This window comes from Pan troglodytes, chromosome 6 (assembly GCF_028858775.2).
Source record: "Pan troglodytes isolate AG18354 chromosome 6, NHGRI_mPanTro3-v2.0_pri, whole genome shotgun sequence".
NCBI classification, from domain to species: domain Eukaryota; kingdom Metazoa; phylum Chordata; class Mammalia; order Primates; family Hominidae; genus Pan; species Pan troglodytes.
The window spans coordinates 46,548,894-46,559,001 of record NC_072404.2 but is presented as its reverse complement, the minus strand read 5'-3'; positions in this window follow the sequence as shown (position 1 = coordinate 46,559,001).

Here is a 10,108-nt window from a genome sequence, read left to right as displayed (position 1 = left end):
TTTTATTAAGGCGAACGTGAACAAGGGCAACGCGAAGTCTAATAAATATAGAGGACAGGAAAGGCTTACGTTGGATTATGGCCAGGCCTGCTTTGCCCATAATAGGGCATTTAATTTTTCATTTATTGATTACACTATGTTTGCCATAGCAGCCCAGCTTGCCAAGAACATAGCATTATATGAATTCCGAGAGCAGGAAGGACTCAAGGAGTAACATACAAGGAAATTCAAGAAACTTTCTTCAAAACATTGGCCATTGAATACCATTTTTCTCAATTTTGAAAATAAATTTTTTAACAAGTATAAGGCCTCACATTACGTGATGTGAAAAGGCTAAAAACAGCAATAGAAATTACATTCATAAAAGTGCATTGCCAACATACAACAAAGGCTTTGGCTTGTCCTGTGCCTGTGGGGATGTAGGCATGGCTGGCAGGGCTGCCTCGTGCTAATCCTCAGCTCCCTGGAGATGCCCATCCCTGGGCACTGGCTTGAAAATAAAAATTTAAACCTCTCTGATGTTTGACATGATACGAACTTAAGCTTACAAGCTGAGTGTCTGTGCTCGTGGATATGTATATGTGAGTGTGGGCTTTGATGTGTGTGTGCCTATGTGGGATCTACTCCTTTTCCTTGATTATTGTCTGTCCTGGTCATATTCTCATACATTTCTTACCCCTCAGAACTTCTTGGTATAAGAGGAGTACCTATTGACTTAAAAGGGAAATTTTAATTTTAGAGCATTAAATTCCATTGGCATTAGTGATTAGGAGACTCACAGGTCTTTGCTCATCAGACATCAAGAAATCAGAGAAGTCCACATCTCAGGACTCTTAAAAATACGATTAACCTCTCTATTTTTTTTTAAATGCTCTCTTCCAATAAGCAGAGTATTTGGAGCTTAACGATCATGTATTTACTATTTTGGTAGTTTTTAATCTAATATTAAAATGGTTCTATTCAAAACATTTGGGACTATTTTAATATGTCACTTGCTTAATACAATCTTGCAAACATGTTCTCAACAGGTATGTATTTTATTCCCTCCTAAAGGCACAAAGAGAGGAGGGAGACTTGGCTGCTCTTTGCTCTAGAGCCCAAAGGCATGAACCATTGAGGTACAACAGTTTGAAAATACACATGGGCTCTTTTTTGGTACACATTTGGTTTCCATTTGCTTGAAATAGTTTTGTAGCCTAATAAAAAAAGAACCTACATTTTTTATATAGGGAAGTTAACTGGCTGTGGTTGGAAGATTTTTTTGTTTTTTACTCAGTTATTTTAAGGATATTATCACAATAATGCCCAACACTCCATTAGACTGATGGAAGTGAGCATTGACTTGATGTAGTATGTTTTATTATTCATCATCTAAAACACCAAGTGCCAACACCCACATATGGGGTTATGGCATATGTAAAACAGGAAAGCATTTTCTAGAAAGCAGTAGGTCTTCTATAGCATAATATTCCAAGGTTGCCATCATTCTTTAACCAGCTCCCTAAAAGAAAGAGCAAATGGTCAGGGATTTTTTTCACGCATAAAACTACCATAAACTCTAATCAAATGGATGCTTGCTTAAGGATTTGAATTCCGGAGTATCTCCCATGCAGAATAAGTTAAGAGCTAGTCTGGAATATTGAGTAAGGGAAGTTCACAGACCTCGCAGAAGCCAGAACAGATGAACATTCAAAAGTTCACAATTTCCAGGCTTAGGTCAGTCCTTAGGAGTTCACAAGCACAGATGGAATATTTCTTTTTTTCTTATTTATACTCTCAGTTCTAGGGTACATGTGCACAACGTGCAGGTTTGTTACATATGTATACATGTTCCATGTTGGTGTGCTGCACCCATTAACTCGTCATTTACATTAGGTATATCGCCTAATGCTACCCCTCCCCCCTCCCCGCTCCCCCCACCCCACAACAGGCCCCGGTGTACAGATGGAATATTTCTAAATACTTCTACTCAATGTTTACTTTCCTAAAATACCAACTAATAAGCACCACTGGAAGGATTTCTTAATTCATGAGTTCCGAATACACTGAGAATTTAGCATTTAGAATCCCCATGATCCAGGTATTTAAAAACTCACCCGTTTATATTCAATCAGACGTCTATTTTTATAGATGTTCATTTATTTGAAATATAAATTGATGTTCAGTAGAAAGCAGATTTCTCAAGAAGTAACCATAGTGGCCTAACAACAAAGAGGTAATATTTTGTATACCAGTGTGCAGCTTTCTCATTGTGGGGGATTACAACAACATGAGTTCCTCTCTAGCCATCCTCTTCGGGAGTATTGTAGGAAGGTAGACAACTCCCGGGCATGGTGGCTCATGCCTGTAATCTCAACACTTCAGGAGACCGAGGCTGGAGAATAGCTTGAGCCCAAGAGTTTGAGACCAGCCTGGGCAATATAGTGAGACCCCATCTCTACAATCATTTTTAAAAAAGCAAATGGACAACAGATGCTAACGCACTTGGAAAAAAAAATTCTACCTTCATAAAATAATGGCTGCCAGTGAGTCCTTCTTATGTGGTACTCTTCAGCTTGCCTTCCCCTTCACAGTGATGCTGTAAGACAGGTATTATTCTCATTTTAAAGGAATAAATCGAGTCACCTCCAAGACCACATAAACTAGAAAGCAGAGTACTGGGATTCAGCTTGAAGATGCTGCTAAATTATTCTCACTGTCCATGAGCTTGAGTCTCCCCTTTGTGCCTGGAGTATTAAGGGGAAGAGGACCATTATATTTTTCTCACAGACATTCTCTCCTCCTCCCATCGTTCTATTTCCTGCTAACTCCTGACCCTATTCATGTGGCAAAAGAAGAGGCTAGATTGAGCTGAGTGAGAGCAGGTGTTGGAAGAGGCAAAGAATGGAGAGAATTTCCTCAGTCGTGGAATTCTATGTGATTGATTTGGGGTGGTCATGGTGTTTCCTTCACCTGACCAGCAATCTTGAAGCATCATCAGTGGTCCGTAACGTGTACATATGGTCGGGGCCTTCTCTGACCTTTTATGTTTCCTTCTAGCATTATCCAGGTGAATGCTGCCTTCGGGTTTCTGGTGTCTGTAAGTCTCCTGCACAGTACCCTGAAATGTCGGGATTTATCAGGAGTAGTCTCAGCAATGACAAAGCCCACCTGGATTTGTGTTTTTGCTTTTATTTCCTGCTTGTTTTTCCTATTAAGTGTGATCACTCCTCTTCTTCTCCATTGGAAGATAAGCTTGACATGGGGAAGATCGTTGACTCGTGTTCACAGCTGAATCTCCGGAACTATTCCTGACACATAGGAGGAACTGGAGGCCTATTTGTTAAATGAATGAATCAATCAATAAATGAATATATGCTAGTGATTAGCCCAAATAAAGCAGGAACCCAATTGCTATGTTCTATATGAAGGTAATCAGTTGGGATAGGCTCCTTGTAAAAAAAAAAAAAAGAAAGAAAAGAAAAGAAAAAAAGAAAACAAACAAACACAAAAAAAACAACCCAATGGCTGATTTCTCATACCTGGCATGTGGCTTTTGGGAGTCAGCAAAAGGCTGTGTTCCTACAGTCCCTTAGGGAGCCAGGCTGGGGAGCAGCACCAGCCCTTCTCTGGAGCTCCTTGTCTGAGGGATATGGAGCTAGGTAGAGATGCTCTGACCTAGAAGTGAAACACATCACACTCACAGGTCCTGGCCAGAACTAGTAACGTGGTTCTACTCCACCACAATGGGCCAGGAAATGCAAACTTCCCACTGGCCTGCAAGGCAGGAAGCTGGGACTATTTGGTAAATTGCATGTCTGGTACCACCAAAAACAAGTGAAACAGTGACTCTGTAGGCATCAAAGTTCAGTGTGGAGATTCAGAACACTAGAGCCAGGAAATGGAAGGAGGTGAACATAGAAGATGGCCAAACTAACTGCATTCAGCGTAGCACTCTTCATAAGCTGTCAGAGGCAGTGCTTGCAGTGTGGCTACAGCCGCACTAGGCAACACAATAATTGACACACAAGAAGAGCTCAAAAAAGATTTGCTGAATGAATGATCACACAAAACACGAATTCTATAGAAGAAATAGAATCAGAATGAGGCTGACTATTGCTGCTTCTATTTGGAATGGTATTGTTTCATGGAAGGATGTGGGTTCATGTATAAGCTACATCAGATAGCTCACTTTTCATTTCCCTGGAGTTAAAACATGTGGCTCTTCAAAGTCACACACACAAGGCTGCAGAAACCCAATACATTGGACAAGAGGCTATAGCCGTAAGTCCTGGGACTCCTGCCATATGAAAACACCCTCCCGTCCTGGAAGATTTCTGCCTCCTCAGACGGGGGCTTGGATCAAGTGCTCCGCTACCCTGGTCTCTCCAGCTTTGAGATGCTGTTATTCTCTGATCCTGGTTTTGGCTTTAGCACTGAGTTATATTATATTGCTGAGGTCATTGTTTATTCTACCACATGGTTGTAGTGGCCTCATTTTATAAATGAAGGAACAAAGAACAAGAAAGTTCATGTAGAGTCCAGTCTCACACTCTGTTTTTATGCTGAGGCCAGGGCAGTGAAACAAGATTCAGTGTGGGTGGTGAGTATGAGTGTGTGTGATGTGTGGTGTGTGTGATATATATGTGTGTGTGTATTATGTATGTAGTATGTATGACTGCATGTATGGTATATGTTGTGTGTGTGACTGTGTGTGGGGGGGGTGCATTTTTACCTCTGCTGAAACAGCAGTTCAGGTAATAGAAGCCTCCTGTTCAACCACAAAACAGATTGTTTTCCTCCAAATTCCTTGGACGTCGTGGAGCCCTGAGCCAGGATCACTATCTCCACCGTGGAGAGGGAAGATTAACCTGAAAGCAATGTGCAGGAGAGTTGCAGGCACTCTCCCTCAGTGGCAAACTAATGCATGGAAGGCACTCACGAGAAGCATTGAATAGATGCCTCAGATGTGGAATTATACATGCTACTTGATGCACAAAGCCAGGCTACCTGAAAGTTCCTTCTAAAGTTTTAAAAAGAGTGTGAATCTGTGCTGCAAATTTGAAGGCAGTTCCAATTTGGACAGAAAGCTCCCTCTGCTGGCTCCAGAGCTCCCCATTTTCTTAGCGTTAGACAGTGCAACATACTCCACCTGGCAGGGCACAGCCGAAGGACATGGGATCATGGCATGTATGTGCTGAATTAGCGATACCTGGAATGATAGGACATGGCTCAGAAAGGACACCAAAGAAAAAAGGAGCAAGTGGCCTTTGGCGGGGGAAGGAAATGCTACTGACACAGCCAGAGCCACTTCTCAAAAAATAGTCTTAAAAAAAATATGAAACAGCATTTGCACAGATTAAACACTCAAGTTATCCCCTCCATCCTACAATTCACTCTGACTGAAGCATTTGAGCACAAATTATACTCTCAAAGTTTTCTTAGGAACTTATAGTAAATAGAAACTCAAGCTAAAGTTCATCTCAGGAATCTGTCAACCTTACAATGTTTATTTGGAATAAACTCCCTCTCCACGGTAGAGATAGTGATCCTGGCTCAGCGCTCCACGATGTCCGGATAATTTGGAGGAAAACAATCTGTTTTGTGGTTGAACAGGAAGCTTCCATCACCTGAACTGCTGTTTCAGCAGAGGTCAAAACCTGCCACACACACACACATGCAGCCACACACATCACATACGCACACCATACATGTAGTCATACATACTACATACAGACAACACACACAGTCACACATATATATACCACACACACCACACATCACACACACTTATACTCACCACACACACATTTGTACACACATGTACATGTAACCACAGACCCTACACACTGATACTTACCACTCACACACACAGTCACACACGCTTATCCACCCATGTTCACGCCACACACCCACAAAGTCAAGCACATTTTTACTTTCTAAAGTTTTAAAGTCTGTGTGCTCAAATTTAAAACTAGGATCTTATTTGGTAAGTACTCCACACCCCACTCATGCCCCAAAATTTTTCAATTATGTCTTCTGACAGATTTGAAATTCCTGAGTAACTCACTCCTTAAGAGGTCACTCTAACCTCTGAAACAGATTTTAGGGGAAAGAGGGTGCCAGAAACCACTCAGCCTAGTGAGACCAGTTTTACAAGTACGTGGAGAAGGTGAATATGAAAGGTATAATTTCCAGAGTTCAAACAAGTGTTTCAACCCTTAGATGCCTCTGCTACCCTCTTCCTATAGCCTGAAATATAGAATTTAAGCTCTACTTTTTTGGTCTAAAGCCATGTGACCCTTTTAAAGGGACATGTTAGTCAAGGAGTACAAGGTTTCGGTTTCGTAAGATGAATAAATTCTAAGATCTTACTTATAACATGGTGACTAGAGTTTCCAAATCTGTATGAATCCTTGAAATTTGCTAAGGTGGTCTTTGGTGTTCACACTCACACACACATACACACGCAACTACATGAGGCAACAGATATGTTAATTAACTTGATTAAAGTCATCATTCCACAATGTATAAGTATATCAAAGCATCAGGCTGTGTACCTTAAATATACACAACTTTTATTTGTCAATTATACCTCAACAACCCTGGAAAAATAAGATAAAAAGAAATAATGACTTAGACCAAGAGGTTATTAGATAATCTCTTAAAAACAGATTTTGTTGGAGGCAGGAGGAGCAAGAGAAGGAAGGAGCCCTAAGATATTGGGCATCACATCTAAAGAGAAGTTGGGGGAGGTGTGACAGCACAAAGTGGGAGATGACTTTTAGAATGAAGAGCCTTGAATTTGCTAACAGGAGGCTTGGATCAGCTCACGGTGTTGCTAAGCCAGGATGTGGTTTGGGGTTATTAATGAGCACTGATGGCTCTTCATTGCCACGTACTGAGTGCTGTGCCATGGGTCAGATACTGTGCCCAGTTCCCTATCATGGAATCCTCTCACACAATCCTGTGAGGAAGAGATGCATCTCTCAACTTGCAAATAGAAAACTAAGGTTTGGTACTTAATCCAGGGTTAGGGAGCTTTGCTCTAGGAAGCAAAACCACCTAAGTGCCCTAATAGGTACTGCTCAATTAGCCGTGAATGGAGTCATTGCTATTTTTCTACTGTTTTCACCACAAACAAGACTAATTCTGAATAATAAACTCCAGAACAGTATCCTGTGAGTACCAGCACATTCTTCCAAGGTCATCCTTCAGCCCTCCCTTTAGTGATGAAGATTTTGAATGCCAGAGGGGGCCAGTAGCGAAGCAGCATTGCTCACGAGATGCACAAGCTGCCCCCACCCCTCATTAGGGCAGGACCAAGAGCCAGCCACGATTCTAGAAAAGAAACCAGGCGGGGTGCAGTGGTTCACCCCTATAATCCCAGCATTTTGGGAGGCCAAGGTGGGCGGATCACTTCAGGTCAGGGGTTTAAGACCAGCCTGGCCAACATGATGAAACCCTGTCTCTACTAGAAATACAAAAATTAGCCAGGCGCCACCATGCCTGCAGTCCCAGCTACTCAGGAGGCTGAGGCTGGAGAATCACTTGAACCTGGGAGACCGAGTTTGCAGTGAGTCAAGACTGCGCCACTGCACTCCAGCCTGGGCGACAGAAAGAGACTCCATCTCAATTTAAAAAAAAAAAGAAAAATGAAACCAAAATGCACATGTAAGTAAGGTATGATTTTTCACCATTTCAAGAACAAAATTGGCATATGATGGTATATATAATTCTGCAACTACATTAATGTTTATAACTGAAGAAACACTCATATCAATATTTTCATTATATTGTATAGTTTTTCCATTGAATGCATTTGTTTATTTTGCTAATTTAAAAAAAAAGTTGTGCAGTTAGAAGTTTCCAGAATCTACAAAATAGATTTGAATCAATTATAATAAAATAGCAATTACATTCTAATGTGAATGTTCAAAGTTTTGTTCTGAATTTTTCATGATCACTACCTTGATTTAGCCCTCAAGACTGAAGTTTCAAAGTTGAGGGCCCTCCTTTGCATAAGTAAATTAGGAAATATGCTGAGAAGCATTTACAACCCACACTAAAGGGTCTATTGTGAAATACATTGACTTCATAATTGCTATGAAGAGTTGCTTTGCTGTTTTGATCTTTGCATGGTAAAACTCTTCCAAATGTTTCTAAAGAAAGAGAGCAATGTATGAAGTGCAAAAGTGTTGAAATCTACTACTGATCAAAATATTCCATTTGATTGTTTTTCTCTTAACACTGTAAAGCTTAGAGACCTAATTTAGAGAATGGACATGGGTTGTCTCTGTTCTTTCCTAAATTTGTCTGCCTTCCTATTGGTGGCCCTGAAAAGCTTTTTGCTATTTCTTTGATGACTTTGCATTTGAGGCTTTGCAGGTGTAGGTGGGCTGGGGAGGTGTTTTTGTTTATGTCTTCAAGGAGAGTGCCTGGACAGAGAAAGGATTATTCAGGGGTTTACTTTGGTATTTAAAAATTGATATTCAACTTATTAAAATTACAAATTCATCTTATCTCAGCCTTCTGAAAGTTAAAAAAACATTTATTTCTTCCATAAGCTTTTAAATTCAATCTATATATATGTAACTATACATGTTAGTCTAAAAAGTTTTAACAATCACTTTTAAGGAGCTTTGATTCATAGTTGATCCTACTTACAAAATTAATTTTAAAACTTCAAATATATAAAACAACATTTATAAATTTCAAATAATTGATTTCCTTCTAAATACTACAATAGTCTAATTGAACAAACTTTTCCTAAATAGTTAAAAATTACACTGTATGTTTAATAAATTAAGCTTATAAATAAGAACTTTATCTAAAATGATCTAATATTATTTGCAAACAAAGCTATTTCAACTTAGAAATTACAAGTGTAAATCAATTACTCAATTACACATTTTCAATTTATTGATAAGGTTGACTAATATTCTAATAGACGAAATCTTATAAACATATTCAGATGCCTTATTACAAAAATATTAACATTATGTTTTGATTCTCTTACAGTTTTTAATGTTAATCTAAATATTTTTCCGGGTAAAAGATGCTAACCAGCTAAAATACAATATGTCACTCTCCAAAATTTAGGGGATACCTTCTTAACAGCTAGAAGTTCTTAAGAGCTGAAAGTATCAGGCCTGATACAAACTGAATTCTTGTCAGTGACACAAATGGGCCACTTCAACCAAATGGACAGACTATAACAGGGACTTCATAGCATAATGAAGAGGCTGATATCACAGAGAACCTATGTCCTGTAAAATGCAGTTTCCCATAAATGAATGAAAATCTCAGTGAAAATCTGCTACCCTCACTTATCCTGTTACATCACTTAACCGGGCTTTTTCATTCCTTTCCTTCACACAATATTTAAATGTCTTTTCAAAAGCTGCAAAGACCTTGAACTTGACAGACTCTTGAACTTTTTTTTCATATTAACCCTGTCTCTTAGGGCCACAGAATAGATTATAAGATGGCATCTAATCAAATAGTTAGCTATTTATTTACAGTTAGTTGTAGCATGGTTATGAAAAACAGACTTTGCAATCAAATTTGCACGGATTGGAATCCCAGGCCTGCCGTTTTCTAATTAGGTGACGTTGGGCAAGACACTTAAAGTCTCTGGGTCTCAGTTTTCTCATCTGTGAAAAGTATTATTTTGATATTTGTTGTGAGATGTAAATAAGTTAATGTAGAAAAAGACATTAAGACAGTCCCGGGCACATAGATTATATAAGCATTAGCAACCATATATTGTTGCTCTTTCATGAGATAGAACATTCTATTGATAGATTGCCTGCCCATTTTGTAATATTCAATAATTGTCCATAAGATGTGCCTGGTAAAAGTTTCTAGCTTAGGCCTTGTGTATTTCTCTATTAATTCGAACCTTACTGAAGTATAATTATTTTTTAGAAAAGAAGAAAATGATCATTCTAAAGCTTTGTTGGAGCACTGGGCCTTTTTGCTTAGCCAAAGGCAACTTCTCCAGGCTAAGCCACTACTGGGAACTCTGAAGCATGGGAGAGGGTGGACCCATGGACTGGCTCACTCAACATCCATCCCAGACTCTTCTCATAGGTCTTCCCTCACACAGAAGTGAAAAGCTGACCAC